This window comes from Rhinichthys klamathensis, unplaced genomic scaffold, assembly GCF_029890125.1.
Source record: "Rhinichthys klamathensis goyatoka isolate OS25496 unplaced genomic scaffold, OSU_Roscu_1.1 h1tg000523l_1, whole genome shotgun sequence".
NCBI lineage: Eukaryota > Metazoa > Chordata > Actinopteri > Cypriniformes > Leuciscidae > Rhinichthys > Rhinichthys klamathensis.
The window spans coordinates 2,981,210-3,007,389 of NW_026607002.1; the positions used below are offsets into that span (position 1 = coordinate 2,981,210).

At 42.8% G+C, this 26,180-nt stretch overlaps 1 protein-coding gene and 1 long non-coding RNA gene across 3 annotated transcripts in view; one reads left to right on the forward strand and one right to left on the reverse strand.

Annotated features, from left to right (window-relative positions):
• Positions 1-26,180, forward strand: part of LOC130073061 (gastrula zinc finger protein XlCGF8.2DB-like) — a 292,174-nt gene that overhangs the window by 129,414 nt on the left and 136,580 nt on the right. The window lies entirely within an intron of this gene.
• LOC130073102 (uncharacterized) lies at positions 22,492-25,636 on the reverse strand. Of its 2 annotated transcripts, XR_008804209.1 has the most exons (4): positions 25,461-25,636; positions 24,778-24,912; positions 22,854-22,904; positions 22,492-22,777 (listed from the first exon to the last, which is right to left on the reverse strand). It is a non-coding gene; the product is annotated as an uncharacterized LOC130073102 (long non-coding RNA). The 2 variants fall into 2 exon arrangements; XR_008804208.1 differs by lacking the exon at positions 25,461-25,636 and having other exon boundaries at positions 24,778-24,979.

Sequence of the window (26,180 nt, forward strand, 5' to 3'; positions counted from 1 at the left end):
ATTTCATCCGACCAATAAAAGAAGTGTTTTTAATTTTTAAAAAAAAGTCAACCTTCAAATAATTATGTTCAGTTATGCACTCAATAGTCAATACTTGGTCGGGAATCCTTTTGCAGAAATGACTGCTTCAATGCGGCGTGGCATGGAGGCAATCAGCCTATGGCACTGCTGAGGTGTTATGGAGGCCCAGCATGCTTCGATAGCGGCCTTAAGCTCATCCAGAGTGTTGGGTCTTGCGTCTCTCAACTTTCTCTTCACAATATCCCACAGATTCTCTATGGGGTTCAGGTCAGGAGAGTTGGCAGGCCAATTGAGCACAGTAATACCATGGTCAGTAAACCATTTACCAGTGGTTTTGGCACTGTGAGCAGGTCCCAGGTCATGCTGAAAAATGAAATCTTCATCTCCATAAAGCTTTTCAGCAGATGGAAGCATGAAGTGCTCCAAAATCTCCTGATAGCTAGCTACATTGACCCTGCCCTTGATAAAACACAGTGCACCAACACCAGCAACTGACATTGCACCCCAGACCATCACTGACTGTGGGTACTTGACACTGGACTTCAGTCATTTTGGCATTTCCTTCTCCCCAGTCTTCCTCCAGACTCTGGCACCTTGATTTCCGAATGACATGCAAAACTGAGCAACAGTCCAGTGCTGCTTCTCTGTAGCCCAGGTCAGGCGCTTCTGCCGCTGTTTCTGGTTCAAAAGTGGCTTGACCTGGGGAATGCGGCACCTGTAGCCGATTTCCTGCACACGCCTGTGCACGATGGCTCTGGATGTTTCTACTCCAGTCTCAGTCCACTGCTTCCGCAGGTCCCCCAAAGTCTGGAATCGGTCCTTCTCCACAATCTTCCTCAGGGTCCGGTCACCTCTTCTCGTTGTGCAGCGTTTTTTTGCCACACTGTTTCCTTCCCACAGACTTCCCACTGAGGTGCCTTGATACAGCACTCTGGGAACAGCCTATTTGTTCAGAAATTTCTTTCTGTCTTACCCTCTTGCTTGAGAGTGTCAATGATGGCCTTCTGGACAGCAGTCAGGTCGGCAGTCTTACCCATGATTGCGGTTTTGAGTAATGAAACAGGCTGGGAGTTTTTAAAAGCCTCAGGAATCTTTTGCAGGCGTTTAGAGTTAATTAGTTGATTCAGGTGATTAGGTTAATAGCTCGTTTAGAGACCCTTTTCATGATATGCTAATTTTTTGAGACAGGAATTTGGGGTTTTCATGAGCTGTATGCCAAAATCATCAGTATTAAAACAATAAAAGACCTGAAATATTTCAGTTGGTGTGCAATGAATCTAAAATATATGAAAGTTTAATTTTTATCATTACATTATGGAAAATAATGAACTTTATCACAATATGCAAATTTCTTGAGAAGGACCTGTATATATAAACGTTATATTGACGGAACGCAAAAGACAGAACTCTGAAGCACGGAAGTGTAGTGCCCGGACCGTGTGTGGCGTGCACATAAGAGACGCGATGGCTGAGCGTGTATTTCAAACACCCTCCTCGTGTGACGTGTGGAAATATTTTGGTTTCTATGAAGTTGAAGGGGGGAAGGAGCTGGACAAGAGCCACACTATTTGTAAGCTTTACAGAATAAAACTAAAATATTTCGGAAACACAACAAATATGAGAAGCCATATGACACGTTTCCACCCAGAGGAGGAAAAACACTCGGCTGTAGACAACCGGTCGTTGTTATATTATTAATTTACTACAAGTATGCTGCTAGTTCAGGCACACATTTATTTTCCTATTGGTTCTTTGCAATGTTAATAAAATATATTGTCACTAAATTCTTTATGGGTCATTACTTTGTACTTTTTTAAAGCAAAGTATTTATAGTCACACAAAAAAAAAATCAGATAATTGATAATCGCTTTAGCATCGAATCGAATCGCAGCCCTCTGAATCGTAATCGGATCGAATCATGAGGTGCCTAGAGACTCCCACCCCTAAGTAGAATGCGCTCTTAGTCCTACTGGGGGCTCCATATTCATGCTCTTGTAACATAACACGATAGCCTCTACCACCCAGTGGCTGAAAGGCGTTGACGGGAGATAGGTTTTCCCTTGTAAGAGTCAGCCCATGAGACAAATAGCTGGTTGCTCTTACGCACTGTGTGGGTTCTCTGTACATTGTACAGCGTGCGAACTGGACATAAACAGTGTAACCTTTCCTCTTCTGGAGAAGAAAAAGGAGGTGGATGAAAAGCTGGCAAGTCCACTGCTCTTACTGTATCCGCATGATCATATACTTTGGGCACAAACGCTGGGTTAGTTCTAAAATTAGCTCTTTGACCACCCGGAGCCAACTTCAAATGATTATTGTGGGTTGCATGATTAATGTGGGTTGGATTTTAACTGACCAGCGCTGAGTTTCCCAAAACCTTAATGAGCCTTAGTTGACAATGACAAACTATAACTCAAGATAGAGCAACTCAAAAATCAGCCAGGTGAGTTGGAATTTGAAGTTAAAACTTAAATCAAGAATAGTTTTTAAATGACTACTTGATCGACCATTTGCACCTGAATAATTGAGAGTGATTGTAGGTGTGATGATCATCTGCTGTTTTTAGGTAAATCTCATCTGAATGGCAAACTATTCCTTTGTCTCTCTTTTGCACACATTCCCACATTTAGTTGATGTCTGATTTCAGCAATAAACCCTTAATTCACTTAAAGCTGGTTAATTGAGAGTGATTATAACAAGTGTGATGATCATCTGCTAAATGAGCAACAACGACCACAATTCACTCCTTCAGTCAGTGAAGCTCCCACAGCCGTTCATGAGAGTTTAAATGCTGGGGAATATTCCCATCTTCCCACAGGAGAAGAAGAAGCAAGCAGGAGGAATTACTCCAGGAGAAACTACGGACATACTATTGTAAAGATGGAGATTAAGGAAGAACCCTGCAGAATAAAAGATGAAGAACAGAGGAACAAATAGGTTGGTATTTTCCTTCATTCTCTTCAATTTAGATGAAAACTGACATATAACTATACATCTAAAACTAGATACTAGGAGACTCATAAGTAAACTACATTTGTGCTAAATTAAGATTTAACTTTATTTCTTTGTTTCTCATTTGTCCTTTTTTAAATTGAAGTTATGTTGGTTTCAGACCGGATGGAAGTGAATGAAGACAAACACCATCATTTCACAAATGAAGAAGGAAAACTGACATATAAAAATGAAGACAAACATCTGTTACAAAAACCTCATCATTTCAAAATTGAAGAAGGAAATGCAGTCGTTTCAAAGACTGAAGAGAATTTCACACAAAAACAAGCTGGAAAATTGTCAAAAGTCAAAAGATCTTTCACCTGCCCTGAGTGTGGAAAGAGTTACATTCAGAAAGGAAATCTTAATCTACACATGAGAATTCACACTGGAGAAAAACCGTTCACATGCACTCAGTGTGGAAAGAGTTTCACTCAGAAAAGCATTCTCAGATATCATCTGCTCTCTCACTCTGTAGTGAGATCATTCAGCTGTGATCAGTGTGATAAAACATTTGTTTCTTCATCAAACTTAAAAACACACCTTAAAAATCATGCTGCTGTGAAGCCATACTTTTGTTCTTTTTGTGGAAACATTTTTTCACGACTGCAACATTTAAAAGTGCACGAGGGTGTTCATACTGGTGTGAGACCTTATGTGTGCTTTGACTGTGGGAAGAGCTACATTACATCCAGCCGCTTAAAAACACACCAGAGAGTTCATACTGGAGAGAAACGGTACAAGTGCTCACACTGTGGAAAGAGATTTGCTCATTTAGGGAACCTGAAGGAGCATGAGAGAATTCATACTAGAGAGAAACTTTACAAGTGCTCTTCGTGTGGAAAGAGTTTCAGTCAGTCATCTAGTCTACGAACTCATGAAAAAAAGCATTGGCAGAAGTTTTCTGATAAAAAAATTCACTTTCACATCCATGATTTACAAATATCGTACCTACAAATAATTTGACACTGAAATAATTTTATTAAAGGACAAGTTCGGTATTTTACACTTAAAGCCCTGTTTTAAGATAGTTTCTGATGAAATAGAACGGTTAAGATTGAAATTTGGACACATGCTGCTGGCCCGAGAAATTTCTGTTTCTGTGGTTGCACCCACCCCCCCCCCTTCCCCCCACCCCCCCAACTCCACAGTGGTTGCATAGGTGCACTGGAACAATCCTTCCTAAACGCATAAACTTTAGTTAACAAAGACGTTAAACTCACCGATTGGTCTGGGGTGTTCACTGATATGCTCATACAAAAATCGCTGCAAAAGATGCTTTCCAACAGGTTTTATCGTAGTTTTTGTCCAAGTCAAGTCAATGGAGTTGGATAAAAACTACGATAAAACCTGGATAAAACCTGTTGGAAAGCATCTTTTGCAGCGATTTTTGGTGCGTCGCACAGGTGTCGCTCATTATCAATCACGCCACCGGCCTCGCGCCGTTCTCCCACGGCCCTCGACCTCGTCCTGCTCGCCACAGTACACAAATAAAAAAAAAGGATCCGCCATTAATATGACCTCATGACTTTGCCGTTTTTAAGTTGTTGTTTTTTCTTCGACTAATCGACTATTACATTTTTTGGTGAACTAAGTCTTCTAGGCGACCAACAATTAGTCTACTAGTAGGGGGCATCCCTAATGTATTCTAAGAAGGTAATTTGCTCAAATTAGTAGTGACGTTTCTGGTGACACTTTGATTAGGCATTGCCCTTCTCTTTTCACAACTGCTGTAACATGGTTTATAATAATATGATTAAACTTCACTGACCTTCAAACACTTGTTTTGCTGCATTACTGCCCTACAGTGTTGTATTAGGCTGTAAATTAGTGCTGTAAAATTGATCAATCGCAATTAATCACATCTAATGTAGTTCCCCTTCGAAAGGGAACTCGCACTGCGTCGATGACGCTGAGGGGAAGGCCTCAGGCATGACAGGTGTCTGAAATCACAATCAGATCACGGCATTCACATTGACCTGCGACAGCCCGTGACTCATTTACTCGTGATAAGAGCGATTTCTCCCCGGTCATAAAACCACCAGCTCAGGTGAGCCTTCCATACTGAGATCGAGAGGACATGGAAGAACCCATATTCTGCCCGTGTCCACCGACATCAGTGTGCTAATCTCACTGATGTTGAGGGGATAGGAGAGCGTGTGTTTGCGTCGATGGGGATTACATAAAACTCTGTGGATAATGTTATACCTCAAAAAGAAATAACTGTATATCCTAACAACAAACCATATATAACTAAGGAGGTAAAAGACTGCATCAATCGCAAGAAATTGGCATTTAAGAATCAGGATAGAGCACAACTGAAAATCGTGCAAACAGAGCTTAATTATTTGCTCAGGAAAGCCAGGAGGAGACATAAAGAACTAATTGAACAGAGTTTTACAGAAATGAACTCTATGGGACACGATGAAGGTAATTACAAATATGATGCCAGCTAAAAAAACACATCAGTACTTCAGATGACCTGCAAAAAGCTAATGAACTGAATGACTTCTATTTGAGATTTGAATCTCTGAATTTTTCCTCTGAATGGAAGAATGTTTCAGAGACAATCTCTGTCACAGAGCAGGATGTAAGGCTGGTGATAAAACCTCAGGAGGTAAGACTGCATTTTAAAAACTTATGTACTAAGAAAGCAATGGGGCCAGATGGAATATCCACATTTCTTTTAAAGACATGTGCAGATGAGTTGACACCTGCATGGTTCCCAATCTTCCAAAAATCAGTAGACTCACACGTCATACCCACCTTGTGGAAGAAATCAGTAATTACACCTGTACCTAAAAAAATCATGTCCTAAGGTGAATAATGATTTTAGGCCTGTGGCACTGACTTTGATTGTTATGAAATGTTTTGAGAGGTTAATGGTGTCATTTCTTAAGCAAAATGTTGGTGTGTTTTTAGATCCGTTTCAGTTTGCTTACAGGCAGGGGCGCGACACAGATGATGCTATCAACAGCATTTCACATCTGGTCGGTAAACACCTCGAGGATCCCAAAGCCTATGCAGTATGCACGTATTCTGTTTGTTGATTTTAGTTCGGCTTTTAATACTCTGCAGCCTCACTTGCTCATCCAGAAAGTGAAACATATGAATGTTAACCCTTTTATTCTCAACTGGTATCTTTCTTTTTTAACAAACCGTACTCAACAGGTTAGAGTGAATAATGCTCTTGCGGAGCCCAGGCCAATCAGCACTGGTGTCCCTCAGGGCTGTGTCAGCTCTCCAGCACTTTTTTACATTGTACACTAACGACTGCACTAGACTCCATATTGACAATTACATTATCAAATTCTCTGAGGATACTGCAATCCTCGGTCTCATGCATAAAGATAGAAGTCCAGCAGCGTATCATACGGAAATTGAGGAATTTGTCCAGTGGTGTGACGACAACTATCTTGTGTCAAAACTGAGGAGATGGTGTTTGACCTAAAAGCCCTAGGCGATAATAGGCCCGTAGTGATAAAAAATGTACCCATTACTCAGGTTAGCTCTTATAAATACCTTGGCGTATATATTGATAATGCATTGACCTGGAAGGTCCACGTAAATACTGTCTGTTCCAGACTCCAGCAGAGGATGCATTTTTTTACAAAGACTTAGATTGTATGGAGTGGAACAAACATGTATGTTGTTGTTCTATCATGCAATTTTAGAGAGTATTTTAAAATATGGCATTACGACCTGGTATGGTAACCTGACAGTATACAGTTAAAATCACAGATCGCCCATCTGGTACAGACAGCCATGAAGATTATGGGGGTCAAAAACCATCTGCCCCCCGCCCCAGAAAATTTATGAGCAGTTGGTTGTCAGACAGGCACAAAAAATAGTTTCCGATCCAACCCACATACTTCACCCAGAATTCAAGCTTTTACCCAGAGTTCCTAAATGCAGGCTAAACCGATATAAAAACTCATTTTTGCCTATGTCCATTAAACTTCTTAATATTAATACGTAAGCTATGTCATCATGCAATAAGTAGGTTATTGGGGGTGAATTAATATGTTAGGGGTGAATGCATGGGCTGTTGGATTGTTCATTATGTCATTAGGTAATGTTTAGGTTAAGTGGAATGTGTCATCTGTGCAATTTGTAGGCTATTGTGGTGTGCAATATGTCAGTTGTGCAATCTGTAGGCCATTTGGGGAGCTGTGCATTAGGTCATCTGTGTAATATGTATTGTATTTTATTGGGTTTGTGCAATATGTCAGTTATGCATTTTGTAGGGTAGGGGGGTTGTGCATTATCTCTTTGTGCAATATGTATACCATTATGGATGTGCAATATGTATACCATCAGGGATCTGCAATATGTACACCATTGAGACGTGTAATATGTTTACCATTTGGGATGTGCAAAATGTATACCATTGAGACGTGCAAAATGTATACCATTGAGACGTGCAATATGTATACCATTTGGGATGTGCAATATGTATACCACCAGGGATGTGCAATATGGGAGCTGTGATCAATAATGGTTGTAATTTTTTTTTTTTTTTACCTGCCAATGAAGGGTGTTAATGTGCCTACTATATACGTACCTATCTAATGTATATGAGAACATTTATTTTTTGTATTTTGTACTTTGTGTTGTCTTTGTAAAAACTGCGGAAGAGTCCAAAACAATTTTCCCTTCTGGGACAATAAAGTATATCTTATATCTTATAAAAAAGAGGAACATCGACACCGAGAGCTCCAACCCTGCCAGTTTGAATGGCAGAGCATACATGTCAGTGGGTCAGGCCGGTGCTGCCCTTCACACCATGGCGGTGTTGCAGGTATCGTTCCCTGTAGAGTTAGGGGGTCATGTCAATGTCATAAGGTAAGGTAAAATGTTTTGGATTATTAGGACCCTGAAGTTCCCCTGTTAGGTGGCTAGAAAGACAGAGAGAAGCACCAGTAGTATGGGCTTCTTTTGTGAGTATGTGATGGTTTGTCATATGTCATATGAGTGTGGTGTGTTGTAAAACTATGTTTAGGCTTCCTCTTGTGGTGGGAGCATTTGAGGCCGCTGCTCATTTATATGAAATTTGTTATCAGCGGAGAGTTAAGTGGCAGAACATCCTTCTAGAAATGAGAATGGGAATGTATATGCCAGACATCCCAAGTCTCCCGGAAGCTCCGGGAGTCTCCCGCATATTGCTAGCGTCTCTCCCTGATGCCCGTAAATTAGTTCAAATCTCCCGGAATCTAGAGCGAGATAGAACATACTGCGCGCAGAGCGTTGAAAAACTCATATTTAACGCCATGCAGAGAGGGAGAGAGCGAGAGAATTTGCGAGTGTGCCTCACGAAAGCTAGTCAACCCGACACCATCCCCACCCCCCAACAATCGGGTCGACCGAATACACCCCAGTCAACAATCCAGTCACCAAGATATACCTCCCTGAAATGACTTCTTGCAGGTTGGGATGTCTGATATGCTACTGCTTGTTTTTTCTACACACATCTGTGTTAGCCCTCGGGCTATTAGCCACCTCAGGGTAGAGTAGTTAGTCTCTCTTAAAAAAAAAAGTTTTTTGTTATGGAGTATAGATCTTATGTCCGGCCAACAGGACCGTCTGACATCTTTTTTTTTTTTTTTGGTCCTGAGTACTTCGCCCTTTGAGCTCTGTTTGGGTTTTCAGTAGGCTGAGCGGTTCTGCAGCCCCTCGTATGAAAATAATAACAATAATAATTTTTCTCCTAAGGTTGTGGCTCTTCCGAGCCCTCAGGTAGATCAATGCTTACAGGCTGATCCTCATCAGGGGATCTCTGTAGCTGGCCTAAGCTATGCTAGGTATAGTGGAGGTGTTCTACTAAAGCATTTCTACCTTTGGCCTTTCACTTTGTGCATGTGGGTTTTTTAGCATTAGGCCAAGGGGCAAGAAGAGTAATGCAGGTTGTGGTATAGGTTTGATTGATAAAGACCTAGGCCTTCAATAAAGCCTCCCCTGTGCAATGGGTCTTTTGGGGCAGGGTCACGCCGTCTTTCGCATTGCGAAGAGATAGTTTTTGGTTTGTCGACACCGCCATACAGAGCTGGCATATGGATTTGAGCCTCCTTGACTGGGCAGCCCCCAAGACTGTAGGCCAGCTTACCTCAGGTGGTTGGCCTTAGTGGTTCGGGCAGTAGACTCTCTGATGGGTAGTAAGCCTTAAACAGGCCTCCTCGGAAGGGAGTCCTAATGTTGTGGGACATACATTATATCTGCGACCAGGTAGCTAGCCTCATGTACTCGCAGCCTCATGTTCTCGTACTCGTAAAACTACCCCGATACAACCGCTCCCGATACCACTTTAAAGGGGGGGTGAAACACTCAGTTTCAGTCTATCTCATGTTAATCTTGAGTACCTATAGAGTAATATTGCATCCATCATATCTCCAAAAAGTCTTTAGTTTTATTATATTTATAAAAGAAAGATAGGCTGTACCGAGTCTTTCCGGAAAAAGCCGAGCAGGTGGAGGCGTGCCGTGTGGGCGGAGCTAACACGCCGATAGACACAGATATTTGAAGCAGTTCTACCAGAGACTATTTGGTTCTACTCACCACCTGCGGTTCCAATGCAAGACCGTTAACCTTTAGTGTTGGGACTGCTCCATCCTTGAGAACTAAACGATTAGCAAATCCGGCTTCGAACTGGGCCTTGTTTATAAAAAAAAATCATCCTCGAAATGCATGGAACAAACTAGAACACTTGCACAACTGTGTTGATGTTCTGGAAAAACAAACTCCATCCACTGGTCCCTTAACGCTTGATTCTTTGGGAATCTGTGCAGTGTTGTCTTGCCTTGGCAACCGAAAATACACTTCTTTGGTGACATATTGCAGCGCAGCCGATGCACAGCGCTTTGATGGGCATAGGTTACGGCTATCGCTCTACGGCTGCGCCCGCGCCCTTCCGAGAGAAGTGCCCTTAGGACCGTATAAGGAAATTCCGGCGCATCTGACGTCATACGCGCCCATACTCGAAGAAAACTTTCCGAAACTTGTGACAACTAGGAAGGAGTATTTTGAGAACAGAAATACTCAATCAAACGTACAACTTAATTTTTTTAACTTTGTCCATGTTTAGCATGGGAATCCAACTCTTTAACAGTGTAAAAGACTGTTTTTACAGTCCCCCCCTTAAATTTTACAGTCCCCCCCCCCCCCCCCTTTAAGGGGCCGTTCACATATCGCATTTAAAAACGCGTGGAGAGCACGGCCGCGACGTTTCCGTAAAATGTTTCACCTTCTTTCCTCAAGCGCTTGCACTCCCATGGCATCTTTGTGAACATAGGCAAGTCTGGATAAACAGGCGCGCCGCACCGTCACGTTAATCATTCACGTCAATGATTCACGGGCTGTCGCCGGTGTTCCCCTTAGCGCCATCCACACAGTGTCTCGTTCCCTGTTCTCAGTGAACATAGGTTACAGTCTTAACCTGAGATGTTTACCTGTTGGGTGTGATGTTTAATATCCACTGACAACCTATGTAGTCCCACTTGTTAACCGCTTTTTTATAGACGAGTAAAAGCTTTAATAAATTGACAATCAGGTATTATTGAAGTATTTTATAGCATAGAATAAAATGAGAAAATATCTTGAGTTTGTATTCACCACAGACCTTTTTTCTAAAAACCTATCGTATTCGGGATCCTCTGTATCTGCAGAACTCGGTTCTTAATAATTTTTCAAATGTAATTATATAAAACCACAGAAGCACAAAGTGAAGACAGACACAAACCATTAGGTGTAATGCACCTCACAGAGGTTTTATATTTTTATAAAAAACAATATACAAGTTATATTGTAAAGAACTTTCCCCAGAACCCCTAAAATGATGTAAAATGATGAGAACATGTTAATAAGGTGCAAAATGCGAGTGAAATGTCTTCATACTGAACTACACGTTCAGATCAACCAGCTGTAGATCCTCCATGATGGAAAAGCAAAAGGACAGAGACATTGACAGAGATGCCAGTCTTGGTAAAATACCACATTTCAGTAAACTGACAACCTTCATACTGTACAGTGTTTTACATGGATTTACTGTAAGATACGCTGCTGCCATTGGTTTAAAACAACCACTCAAGGCTTAAGCGTCCTCTTGCGTTACAGGACTCTGTCCAGCAGGTGGAGACACACTGTGACACTGCTGAATGAGAGCTAAAGAGCTCAAAACAAGTTGGATGTAGTACAGTAGTGATCTAAAGAGAAAAAAAAGACAGCAATAAATATAAGTATAAAACTATAAAAGTTGTTCAGTATAAAAACTTAATGTTTGCTTGAGAAAGTTTGAATTAGTTTTGAAAGCTTAAATTTTGAAGGTTTTATGTTGCTATGCATTTGCTGGGGTGTTCAGGATGGTTGCTAGGGTGTTGCTATGGGTTTCTGGGCAATTTCTACGGTGTTGCTATATGAAGTTTGCAAGTGTGTTCTGGCTGGTTTCTATGGTGTTGTGGGTGGTGCTATGTAGTTGCTAAGGTATTATAGGTGCTTGCTAGGGTGTTTATTTTTTAGCTCAATTCCTGTCACCGATGGAGTTTGGCTTCCTTGCCACTCTTGCTTGTGGCTTGCTTTGTTGGAGACACATAATATTCAGCAATATAATTGATCTGACTGCACTGACTCTGTTGGATGAGAACTGAACTGAGCTTGACAATGTCTTCACTGTTTTCTACAAAGCAGCTTTATGGCTGAATTGAAGTTATTTCATAATTGATTAACTCAGGTATTGAACTGACCTCAGCTGACCACACTATTGTCTTTTTAAAGCTGCTTTACAGCAGAACTGGATTCTGATTGCATCATTGCATAAATATTTTCCCGTTTATCCCAGTAAAGCTGCTTTGAAACAATCTGTATTTTATAAAGCGATATAAAAGTAAAGGTGACTTGACTTGACTTTTGCTGAGATTTTCTGGGTGGTTGCAGTTACTAGGGGGTTCCTAAGGTGTTATGGGTGGTTGCTAGGGTTTTCTGGGTGGTTGCTATGGTGTTGTTCTACGGTTGCTAGGTTGTTAGGTTATTCCTAATGGTTAAAAGCCAAAAACACATTTAGCTCAGATTTCAGTACCACACATCAGTTGTCTCTCTTTCTCTGTAGATGATCTGTGAATCTCTCACCTCATCTGTGACTGTCTCTGATTCAGCAGAATGAAACTCTACAGGTCCGGCTGCATCCAGACACACTGGAATAATAATAAAAAAAGATGTATGTCTTTATAAAGTCTATAAAGGAAAGAAAAACCGGGGCTAGATGTCACAGGGTCTGTATTTCAGGTAAACATTTCAGTAAATTCCGGTTTTAAAGTAAAAGCCCAATGACGAACATGCTTTCGCTGTAGTTTTATATTAAACTGTTTTAAATTAGGATAATTCTTGTGAATTTCAGTCATCCAAACTAAATTGAACAGCAAAATACACACATTTAGACAACAATTAATAAAGGTTTATTGTGTTCATCATTCAAATGCTGTCACATTTTAATTGAGGCAAGTTGTCACGCAACTATATACTTTTTAAAAAATAACAATACAATGGTTTGCATTTTCTTTGTAACATCGTGCTGCATAAATCTGTTTAATCTTAAGTAGTAATCTTCAGGCTTTAAGGTTTGTTTAAAAAATAAATCTCCTGGAGGAATATTCACTGAAAAGAAATTGTTAAAACTTTCCCCAGCCATCCCTATCTGTAATAATAAGGCAAACGCTTTAAGAACAAAACACAATTGCAAATAAAATACTCACTGTTTGGTTTTTGCTGCATGCTTTCTCTGCGAATAAGCTTCAGTACGCATTTCTCCCATGATTCATTGATTTTTGAGTCCTCCTTTGTGCTGTCCATCTCTCGTTTACAACTTTATCTCTTCTGCAGGGTCTGATACTCCAGATGTGATCCGTCTCACACTGCCTTCCCTCCACAGTGTGTCCAGCGCAATGATTGGCATGTGACTTTCACTTCAGCCGCAATATTTAAGTAATCTCACATTATAAACTCAGCTTTACGAAATGCATAAAGACGTGTTTCATTCACCTTCTGATGTAAAAGTGAATCGATGAGGAGCAGAAATATCCACATTAGCTCTCTCTTTCTCTGTGTGTGTGTGTGTGTGTGTGAGAGAGAGAGAGAGAGAGAGAGAGAGAGAGAGAATCCTGTAACTATCCTGACGAGAACCGAACAAGAGCTCAGAGAAAACAGAACAAACTCATCGAGAGAGAAAGAGGGATAATAAAACAAAAAGCCTAAGTGAACTCTTCGCTGCTCTTATACTTAATCTTTGGCTCCGCCCATTTACGCAAACATTGAGGAAACATGTCTTGAGTAAATAGGGTAAAATTCCTTGAACTAACAGTGGAAAGAAGCTATTTTTAGCAACAGCCTCTACTCTGACATGATTGACCGCATTGATTGCCTAATGCCTCCTGCAGGTATTTTACAAATGTGAATAAGACAAAGCGTTAAACATCAATTCAACTGTATTAATATTTCCATGACCTGCATAGGCCAAACAATATGCAAAATGATTAACATGAAATCGGAAAACATACAACGTTATAAATGAATAAACAACATTCAATGAACAAGCACTGTACTAAAATATTCAAAAAGATGCAATTTTTCAGATTGATTAGACTTTTAATTACATCAATTAAAGATTGTTTTGGCATTACTTGTAAAAGTTATAATTCTATTCATTTTACTATCTTCAGTTGCATTTGATTATTTGCATTTAGCATTGTTTTCCCTTCTGTTCACATCAGAACAGACACATGATGACACCAGTTGAGAGTTTTCCATACTCAAGTCATTTGAACTTGAAATATGTGACCCTGGAGCACAAAAATAAGTCACATGGAGCAATTTTATGAAATTGAGATGTATACATTATATGAAAGCTGAATGAATAAGATTTCAATTGATGTATGGTTTGTTAGGATAGGACAATAATTGGCCGAGATACAACTATTTGAGAATCTGGAATCTGAGGGTGCAAAAAAATCGAAACATTGAGAAAATTGCCTTTAAAGTTTTCCATTTATGTTCGCGATTGTGCTGCATTCATAAATGTGTTATATATTTACAGTAGGAAATTTACAAAATGTCTTCATGGAGCATGATCTTCACTCAGTATTCTAATGATTTTTGGCATAAAAGGAAAAATAAACCGATAATTTTGACCAATGACTATTGCCACAAATATACCCATGCGACATGTGACTGGTTTTGTGATCCAGGGTCACATATGTGAAATTTCCTACTTCATTATTTTGTGATCTTGTGAGATGGAATGCAAAGGTGAATGCAAGATGAGATGATGATGCAAATGTGTCGACAGATCTTGTGATTCATAGAAGGTGTAGTTTAAGAAAACATTTGCACCATTCAAAATGTTATTGTGGAAAATACTGTGTCAAATGGCAGTGACAAAGTGCAAGTGATCAGCCTACACTACACCATTCTTCTCATCTTATTCTTTATTTTATGACTATGATTATTATAACACGTTATCTCTGAAATTATACAAATGGCAAATTAGCTAATGTAGCGAGCTAAGCATGTGACATGAAACACAATCACAGAAAAACTTTTCAATTAACTGTGGTTAGACTTTATATAAGTCGCTTGGCTGTAATTTGAGAGGCACGTCTGATCAGGCCGAGGAAATTCACCTTTGTGCAGGTTAGTTGTTGTAAAACCAGAATCATCAACATTCTTCATTGTGTGCACAAATAAGAGTACAGTCGAAAGAGTGAGATGACAGGCATGAGCTCAAGCATAAAACAAAGTTTTGAAACCTGCATTGTCCTGACTATATAGCGTTACTTTGTTCATTTCAGTTTTCTTTTTTTTTTTATTCCGCATTTTATCCCTCAAAACGAATCGTTTACCTAATGTAACCTCGGTTCTCTCTAGATGAGGGAACGAGTATTGCGTAAGCTAGCTTACGCTACGGGAAAGATTCATCTTTTCTGAGAAATTGAAGCCAAAGTGTCAACGCAGTTCAGCTGCAGCAGACCATGAGCCGGCTAGCTAGCAGCTCATTGGTTCGCTCACAGAGAACTGCTTAAGCCTATGAGGAGACGCGAATGAACTCTCTGCCAATGAGAGTCTGACATGCTCTCATTGCGTCAGAGCCCGCCGAAACGGGCGTGGTCAGAGAGTCTTACGCTACGGGAAAGATTCATCTTTTCTGAGAGATTGAAGCCAAAAAATTATCCTATAATTTTGTATCCATTGTCAACGCAGTTCAGCTGCAGCAGACCATGAGCGGGCCAGCTAGCAGCTCATTGGTTCGCTCACAGAGAACTGCTTAAGCCTATGAGGAGACGCGAATGAACTCTCTGCCAATGAGAGTCTGACATGCTCTCATTGCGTCAGAGCCCGCCGAAACGGGCGTGGTCAGAGAGTACAAATTCGCCTCTCAGGCTGTAAACACGGGTTTTCTTAGAATGAAGCGAGAACGCTAGTAGCACAAGCACGGCCAGGAACGCAATACTCGTTCCCTCATCTAGAGAGAACCGAGGTTACGTCGGGTAACCGATTCGTTCTCTTACGAGAGGTTCTCTCGTATTGCGTAAGCTAGCTTACGCTACGGGAACACCTGGTCAACGCCGTGCGTGCTAAGCATCCACTATGAGTCCCAGGGGAGACCCCGGGGAACCCTTATGAGTGGGAATAAATATATGTACATGTGACAAAGGCCAGCAGAGTGGCCGGAGATTGTGTAGTAAATAAGCACATGATAGAGAGGGACAGAGCGAAACCGGTCTGAGTGAATAACTCCCTATAGTGCAGCTCAACCAGAAGAGCTGTAACCTACTAGACTGCTATTAGTTTAGCCTGCAAGGCGGGAACTTCCAGATTGTAAAATCTGATAAAGGTGGAGGGGGAAGCCCATCCCGCTGCCACACAAATGTCATGAATGGAAATTCCGCTGGACCATGCCCACGATGAGGCCATGCCTCTAGTGGAATGAGCCCTGATGCCCAGAGGGCATGGCAGGTCTTTTGATGCGTATGCGGCTGCAATGGCATCAAGTATCCATCTGGATAGAGTCTGTTTCGAGGCGGCCGACCCTTTGGTGCGCCCACCGAACGAAACAAAAAGCTGCTCAGCTCGTCTGACCGGAGCAGTGGGAGTAATGTATAATCTCAGGGCCCTGACCGGACACAGGAGATTAGAGTCAGATTCGCTATCGGAAGCAGGCAGAGCCGATAGGGAAATAACTTGTGCCCTGAACGGGGTACCAATCGCTTTTGGGACATAACCATGTCTAGGTTTGAGAACGACTAAGGAGTCATTGGGCCCAAACTCGAGACAGGAAGCGCTACTGGGCAGCGCGTGAAGGTCTCCCACACGTTTTACTGACGCGAGCGCGAGCAGAAAAACGGTTTTGAGCGAAAGGTATTTGAGGTCCACGGTGTTTAGCGGTTCGAATGGGGGGGGCTTTCATAGCTTCGAGAACTATAAAAAGGTCCCAAATCGGCACCGAAGGGGGGCGCGGGGGGTTCATCCTTCTAGCTCCCCTGAGGAAGCGGATGACCAAGCCATCTTTGCCCAGTGACTGGCCGCGCCGGGGTTCAACGAACGCTGTGACGGCTGCCACATACACCTTGAGAGTGGACGGGGACCTGCCCTTGTCCAACATCTCTTGGAGAAAAACTAGCAAGGAAGGGACCTCGCATGACCGTGGGTCCAAATTTCTGTCGGTGCACCATTTAGACGCATAGAGCCTTCTAGTAGAAGCCGCCCTAGCCTTCGTGATCGTGTTTAACACTCCCTCTGGCAAAGCGACGGGTAGTCGTTGATCACCAACGCATGTAGCGCCCAGCGCTCTGGGTGGGGATGCCAGATCGTGCCGCGAGCTTGGGAGAGGAGATCTGCTCTGACTGGAATGGGCCACGGGGCTGTCTGTTACAGCTGAGTGAGCTCCGGAAACCAAGTCTGACCCTCCCAACGCGGGGCTATGAGGAGCACCGAGTGGCGTGTTTCCCTGATTCTCTGAAGCACCTGTGGTAGCAGAGAAACCAGAGGGAATGCATAAAGTGGGCGGCTGGGCCAGGTCTGGGCAAGCGCGTCCTCGCTCTTTGAGAAAAATATTGGGCAGTGGGTGTTCTCTTCTGAGGCGAAGAGGTCCACCTCTGCTCTGCCGAATATTCGCCACAGCTTTTGGACTGTAAGAGTGTGCAGGGACCATTCCCCGGGGGGAATGGGGTTCCTGGACAGACTGTCTGGACCGTCGTTCAGATGACCCGGCACGTGCGTTGCTCTGAGCAAGAGCAGGTGACACTGAGACCAAACTAAGATGCGTTCTGTCAGCTGGAAGAGATTCCTGGATCTGACTCCGCCCTGATGGTTTAGATAGGAGACCACGGCTATATTGTCCGAACGGATCAGCACGTGGTGACCGTGAATGCGCGGAAGAATGCGCGTGAGCGCGTTCTCGACCACCAGCATCTCCAAACAGTTTATGTGGAGGAGACTCTCCTGAGCTGACCAGGGGCCGAAGGCCGGTGAGCCCTCGCAGACCGCACCCCAACCCGTGTTAGATGCGTCTGTCGAGATGACCTTCCGGCGAGAAAAGGTCCCCATGGAAACGCCCCGCTGAAACCATTCTGCTACGGTCCATGGCTGCAGAGCTGTGATACAGGTCTGCGTTACCTTTATCAGCTGGCGGCCCGTGGTCCACGCGCGGTGAGACACACGGCTCTTCAACCAGAGCTGAAGCGGGCGCATGCGCAGTAACCCCAGCTGGAGCACCGCGGAGGCTGAGGCCATGTAACCCAACGCCTTCGGAAAAGTTTTCAGAGGTGTGAGTCTGTTCATCTGAAAAGATGCGGCGAGACGCTGAACACGGCGCGCGCGCTGTGTTGACAGACGAGCCGTCATCGTGACCGAGTCTAGCTCTATACCCAAGAAGGAGATAGTCTGACTGGGTTGTAGTGCGCTCTTTGTCCAGTTGACAGAGAGGCCCAAAGCTTTCAGATGGTCGAGGAGAACTGTACGATGAGACAGTAGCTCTCTCTGTTATCGTGCCAAAATCAGCCAGTCGTCCAAATAGTTCAGTATTCGCAGCCCCTGACTCCACAGGGGGGCGAGCGCCGCATCCATGCACTTCGTGAACGTGCGGGGTGCTAGGGATAGGCCGAACGGAAGGACGGTGTATTGATAAACCTGGCCTTCGAAGGCGAAACGTAAGAATGGCCTGTGAAGGGGATTTATCTGAATCTGAAAGTAAGCATCTTTCAGATCTAGTGAAATGAACCAGTCCCCCTGGCGCACGTGCGCGAGGAGTTTTCTGATAGTGAGCATTTTGAACGGTCTCTTCATGAGAACTTTGTTCAGAAATCTGAGGTCTAAGATTGGTCTGAGGCCGCCGTCTTTCTTTGGAACCAGAAAATAATGGCCGTAAAACCCAGACTCGCTCATAGATAGAGGAACTCTCTCTATAGCCCTTTTGCACAATAGTTTTGCTATCTCTGAACGGAGCAGAGTCACTGCTTCTGGGTTCACAATAGTTTCTAGCCGCGCTCGGAAACGTGGAGGGCGGCGGTGAAACTGTAAGCGATAGCCTAGCCTTATTGTGTTTAGCACCCACTGGGAAATTCCCGGAATAGCTTCCCACGCTTTAAAGCGTAACGCTAAGGGGTGAATGGCTACATGGTCCCCGTTGCTGCACATAGCGGGCTGCGCGGGCGCGCTCATAGTGTTTATGACAGCGGGACTTACACTCAGAGAGGAGCTTAAGGGCCGTGTAACAGAGTGAGCAGAGGTGGGACGCACACACGGGCTCGTGGGCGCGCTTATGCGCTCTGAAACTCGAGCGGGTTGGAACCGCTTTATGAGAGTGGGCTCTGTGAGACACACGGGAACTGAAATGCTTTTGTGTATGAGTGAACACAGTGTTGTGGGCACATCTTCTACACGTGAGGCTTTTATGCTCTTTTTGAGATTTCTCTGGGTCGCCGTGAAAACGGCGTTTGTGCTCATGCAAGCGGGAAAGGGGACCCGGCTTGGTAATGGCGGGGTACACTGCTGTAGTAGCCGCGTGAGCGGGGACTAACAGAGGGCGAAACTTTGACGGCGGTCCGGCGGTCCGGCGGCGGCGGGAGAGCGCCGTCTTTTCCTCAGCTGTGCTAGGCAGACTTCGAGTGATCAGGTTTCAGCGTGATCCTGGGCCGAGGCCCCCGGGGAGGCGGCGGTCTGTGGCGGCTGTCAGAGCGAGAACGAGGGCGGCCGCCCTGGCGTCGCTGAGAAGTCTGACTGTGCTGAGCTGGGCGCTGGGGTGGGGCTCGTGCAGGAGGCTGGTCACGTGAGCGGCCTGCAGAGGAGCTAGCGCGACGAGGCAGAAAAAGATTCATGGCCTGGGAGGCTTTCTGCACTTCGGAGAAACGGTCAACGATACCCGTGACAGCAGATCCGAAGAGGCCGGATGGAGAGAGCGGGGCGTTGAGAAAGGCAGCACACTCAGAATCTCCCATGTCGGCGAGTGTGAGCCACAAATGTCTTTCAGACACACAAATGGCAGCCATGCATTTCCCAAGGGCTTGAGCAGCAGATTTTGTAGCGCGAAGGGCAATGTCCGTGGCGCTCCTCAAATCCGCGACTGAGGGGGGATTTTTACCGCTCTCGTCCCATTCACGAAGTAAATCGCCCTGTAGAATCTGAAGGACGGACATGGAGTGGAGTGCAGAGGCTGCTTGGCCGGCGGCTGAGTAAGCGCGGGCGTGAAAGCTCGAAGTTGCTCTGCAGGCTTTAGAGGGAAGCACAGGTGATGAGCGCCATCTCGTGGAAGGCGGGCATAAATGTGCGGCGACCAGGTCCTCTACAGGGGGAATGGAGAGATAGCCCTTTTCTGCGGCTCCGTCCACAACGCGAAGCGGGGCGGAAGAGTCAGAGCGAGTTCTGGCAGAGAGCGGGGCATTCCAGGACTTCGTGAGTTCCGCGTGCAGTTCAGGCAGGAAGGGCGCGGCCCGTTTAGTGACGGGAGTCGAGCGCTGGCGGAAGTAGCTGCCGTCCATACGGTTGATGTTCTGCTCGGGGGGAGGAGACCAATCGAGCCCGAGGCGTTCGACGGCCTGTGAGAGGAGGCGCACTAATTCCTCCTCGATTCTAGCGCGGGTCCCAGAGGATTCTCGGGCCGAGGAGGCGTGAGAACCGGACCATTCTTCACTGTCTGAAGCGAGAAGCGAACAGGTTTCCTTGATGTCCGCGGCGTCATCGGAGGCGACAGAGCGGCCACTCGGCGGCAACTGTACGTCCGGAAGCGGCGGAGAAGGAGAGCGGGAGGCGACAGGCTCCGGCGAGATGAACGCTTCCAGCTGGGGTTCCGGCGGCCTCTGAGAGCGGCGTTTCTTCTTCCGCGGCGAAGTCAGAGGCGGCGCGGAAGCAACTTTAGTGGCCTGAAGTCGAGCCCGCAGGGTCGACAACGGCATCTCCTCGCAGAGAACGCAGCCGCCATGGGCGAGGGCGAGCTCGGCGTGCCCCAATCCGAGGCAGAGAGCGCAGATGACGTGGCGGTCTCCAGTCTCGAGGGGAGCGCGGCAGGAACCGCAGGAAGATTTACGAGACATCTTTACAAAGACGCTCGGCTCTTTTAGATACAATACAATACAGGAAGCTTTTTCGTAAAAAGGATACAAATCCGTCGGATGGCGCTAGCTCGCAGGACGGCTGAAGGTGGCGAAGACGGCCGGCTTCCTCAGTCTCCCAGATGCTCGCTAGAGTTGCCTTTTCGACGACGGCGGCTTCTCTCAGGATCAGCAGATGCGTGTAGCCTCGCTGAATGATGACTGTGACAGTGACGATGACAGTAACAGTGATGATGACTGTGACAGTGACGATGACAGTAACAGTGATGATGACAGTAACAGTGATGATGACAGTAACAGTGATGATGACAGTAACAGTGACGATGACAGTAACAGTGACGATGACAGTAACAGTGATGATGACAGTAACAGTGACGATGACAGTAACAGTGATGATGACAGTAACAGTGATGATGACAGTAACAGTGATGATGACAGACAGCAACAGTGATGATGACAGTAACAGTGATGATGACAGTAACAGTGACGATGACAGTAACAGTGACGATGACAGTAACAGTGATGATGACAGTAACAGTGATGATGACAGTAACAGTGATGATGACAGACAGTAACAGTGACGATGACAGTAACCGTGATGATGACAGACAGCAACAGTGATGATGACAGTAACAGTGATGATGACAGTAACAGTGATGATGACTGTGACAGTGACGATGACAGTAACAGTGATGATGACAGACAGCAACAGTGATGATGACAGTAACAGTGATGATGACAGTAACAGTGATGATGACTGTGACAGTGATGATGACAGTAACAGTGATGATGACAGTAACAGTGATGATGACAGTAACAGTGATGATGACAGACAGTAACAGTGACGATGACAGTAACAGTGATGATGACAGTAACAGTGATGATGACTGTGACAGTGACGATGACAGTAACAGTGATGATGACAGACAGCAACAGTGATGATGACAGTAACAGTGATGATGACAGTAACAGTGATGATGACTGTGACAGTGATGATGACAGTAACAGTGATGATGACAGTAACAGTGATGATGACAGACAGTAACAGTGACGATGACAGTAACAGTGATGATGACAGACAGCAACAGTGATGATGACAGTAACAGTGATGATGACAGTAACAGTGATGATGACAGACAGCAACAGTGATGATGACAGTAACAGTGACGATGACAGTAACAGTGACGATGACAGTAACAGTGACGATGACAGTAACGGTGATGATGACAGTAACAGTGACGATGACAGTAACAGTGATGATGACAGTAATAGTGATGATGACTGTGACAGTGACGATGACAGTAACAGTGACGACAACAGTAATAGTGACGACGACAGTGACGTTGATAGTGACAGAGACGATGACCATTAGGTGGTAACTGTGAAAAAGGATAAATACTGTTAAGCAATTAACATGCTTTTAAAAAAAATGTTACTGTTAAAATTAAGATTTTTTTTACAGTGTGCTTCATATTATAGGCTGTTCTACTTGTGACAAGTGACGTTACGCAGCCACGTCTGTTGGTTTAGATAAATATTTATTGAGCATTGTATAAACATGGTCATTTAGACATTAAAGAATAAATTTGGGACCGAGATCACTTTCAAGTATAAACAGACAGAGTTTAATGTTGTAAATACACTTTGACACTTACATGACCTTCACAAAGTGTTCAGCAGAATCCAAATAATAAAGACATTTCATCCCTGCTGACCATGTGCTCATTATGCAACTCAAACACAGATCATTGTGAACTTGAACAAGACACTTGACACCAGTTATAGGAGGTTCTTAAGATAAAAAATACCTTCTAAACGGAAGTAAAAATGACACGTTTAAGGAAAAATATTTTCAGTCTCTAAACAGTTTGTGCAACATGAACTATACCAGTTCAAATAGGAGGAAGATTTGTCATCTTCTTTATCATTGTCTGATCATTATGACAAAATATATAAGCCTGTGTACACAGTATTAAATCAAAATCAGTTTAAGTATAGCCTATACACGGTACAGTTATAGCCATGCATAAACATTTTAAAAAGGAGCATTTTCAGAGGAAAATAATAGTGTTTTGTATTCCAGTCTCATTCTGATTCACCGACTGAAAGTGACGTGAAGAACATTCTAGATGTTAGATGATGTTCTAGATGTTCAACAGTTAGATGAGAAAAACTGCCGCTTTCTGAAGAGAAAACACAGTGTTAGAAATCAAAACGCGTGCAGATTTATTTTATGATTATGAGCTGTGAAACTCTGACCTCATGCCTGAATTTCTCTTTTCTCCGCAGGTCCGTCTGGATCAAGAGAGACTGAAAGCAAACAAACAGAAGTTCAGGCCACGGATTGAGAGAGTCACATGATCATAATCCACCCTGAAATCATAATGATGCAAGAGCAGTTTAATGGTCTTAATATGACATTTCTTCATTTTTTATCGATCTGTGTTGCTCTTTAGAAGCACAGTCTAGAAACCAACGAGTATCTGGTGAAAACCTATTGATATAATATTCTGATTTATCATTGGGGGATTTCACTTTTATTCAATTCCATGCATTTAATTACTAAAAGCCCAAGTTAAGGGTCAACAGTCAACATTCACTTATACACCGCGCAAATGTTATTATCATTGTATACATGCACATCACATACACTGTAAAAAATAAAATGCCATTTTTACGTTAAAATACCGGCAGCTGTGGTTGCCAGAACTTTACCGTCAAAAATATGGTACAGACATTATTGGTTTTACAGACTGGACTTAAAATTTACAGTAATGAACCGTATTTCATTATCTGATATAATGTTAATTTACCAACCTATTTATGTATTAATATCTGTTTTGTACCATTGTAATACACTGACAAACAACAATCATCACAGCAGTGATGAAAGTCACATGATAAATTAAAGCTCATCACAAGCAGGTCATCCACAAGAAAGTTAAAGGAACACTGCGACTTTTTGGGACTTTGGGACAAATCACAACATGTAAATAGGAAAATGTTTGCGTTATTTTGTCACTTATTTGGATTAGTATGCTAGCTGCAACCATTTACATCCAGTCTTATTCACCTTATCCCCCAGAGTTAGATAAGTCCATACATACCTTTTTCCTCTCTGTGCGTGCTATAAGTCTGTTTGACGCACCCACCGCTAGCCTAGCTTAGCACAAAGACTGGATGTAAATGGTTGCAGCTAGCATACTAATCCAAATAAGTGACAAAATAACGCAAACATTTTCCTATTTACATGTTGTGATTTGTATAGTCACAGAGTGTACAAAAAACAAAGTCACATGAGACACAGACATATTTTAACCGTATAAATACTGGGAACTATATTCTCTGAAGGCGAAGCACTGCTACTTGGGCGGCGTGATAACCGCAGCACCTGAGACACGCTTTCTGCTCCTCACCACGGCGCGCCCACAATCACAATCACAATCACCCAATCACAACATGTAAATAGGAAAATGTTTGCGTTATTTTGTCACTTATTTGGATTAGTATGCTAGCTGCAACCATTTACATCCAGTCTTTGTGCTAAGCTAGGCTAGCGGTGGGTGCGTCAAACAGACTTATAGCACGCACAGAGAGGAAAAAGGTATGTATGGACTTATCTAACTCTGGGGGATAAGGTGAATAGGCTAAAGTCCCAAAAAGTCGCAGTGTTCCTTTAATACTAATATATAGAAGCTGCACAGTGTCATTCGCACAAACACTAAACAGCATCATGGTAACACATGAAATTTTGAAAAATGCAATAAACATTAATTTAACAACATTAAATGTAACATAAAACTCTAATGTACATAACTAATAAGAAAAGAACTAAGAAAACTAAGAAGAAACATAGTTATTTCAACAAAAATACATCAAATGTGAAGTGTCATGCAGGGAAATGTGGGAATGTCAATTTACGGTTTTTCACTGTAAATTATTCAATAAGTTGTTCTTTTTCACTTTAAAAAACTGTAAATTTAATGGTATTTTACAGTAAAATTACATTAAATGTACCGTTAGATCTATCAGAGTTATTTACCGTATATAGTAAGGAAACTTTCTGTTAACCAATTAACAGTTTTTCACTGTAGCATTTTTACCGTTAAAATCATGATAATTTTTTACAGTGTATATATGGATATTTGTGTTAAAACCTGAAATTCCTCTCAAACTTTCTTACACTTTGGTCGATGTGCGTCCATACTGTTTTTCTGCTGCAGAATTAGATGTTTTCTGAATCCATGGGCATTTTCTTTTATGTTAAATGTTTTTTCCTTCAGCGCAGGTTTGTATTCGTCTGTCATCTTTTCTTTTCCTTCAGATGCGTTTCGTTCTCTTTCTGGCCTTTTAGTTTAGTATTCTTGTCATATTGCATGAAATCTTATTCTCCATATTTTGAGATATCAGAGAACATCTGCAAAACACACAAAATAACCACATCAATATTAAAGAGAAATCATGAAATTCTGACTGGACAAACACTATTACAGAGTAATCTGATGTACAGTGCAGGCCAAAAGTTTGAGACCATATTGACAATCTGAGATAAATGTAGAAAATATTTTGGACTTTAAAATATTTACATTCTTCACTATTTATAGGTCAGGGATAGTTAATCATGTTTTCACAAATGAGTGATTATTGATTATGTTAACTCTTAAAAACAGTCGCATTTTCTTGCTTCCAGTGAAAAACGCACAATGATCTTTGAAAAATTTTCAGATCAAAGCAAAAAAGCGACATAGAAAGTTATTTTTCTGCAAATTCTGAAATGTATATGTAATTTAAAGAGTTGTTTTAAATCAGAGCTATGCATTCTCGTTATCGGAACGTGATAGAAATGCCAAACAAACGACAGAAAACACTCACCTAAATCCAGATCTGGAAATATTTATTATTATTTTAATCCCTAGTTCATATTTTTTCATTTAAACCCTTGGAGAATACGGCTACTGAAACCTCAGACTTCAAACACAGCCGAGAACCACAGAATCCACCAGGAAATGAATGACTGAGTAAATATTTCGAACAGCTTCTGTGACGCATGAAGCAAATGGAGAAAGTGCCTGAACCAGTTTAGCCTCTTTGTTTTTCTTTTAAAATCCATCTCCTCTTTGTTAATAATTTACAATAAGTGATGATCCAGTTGATTTCATTACAGAGTTCGGCCACATCAAGAAGACATTTAACATGAGTCCACTGATGATGACACATTTCTATTAGCAAATAAAAAACTCTTTTCAAAATATGTGCATTAAAAAACTCTTTCCTATTTTCAATTCCTAAAAGTCCTACTGCATGTGTTACTCGTCTCTACTGATGAATCCAGATCTGGTCGCTCAGAGCTGAATTCAATGTCAAGGTTTTTCTTTTCACGCTGATTCAGGATCAGATCTTTTGAGAACTGAAATCCAACCACACAACAAGCTACAACTGTGCAGAACAATTAGCATAAAACAACCTTTACACATGCTGAAAATAACTCAGCAGCATTAGTGAGGTCATACTGTTCATTAATAGTATTGTAGTGGTTGAAGAGATCAAGTAAACAATAAATGAATTTGATATTTTTTTATCAATAAT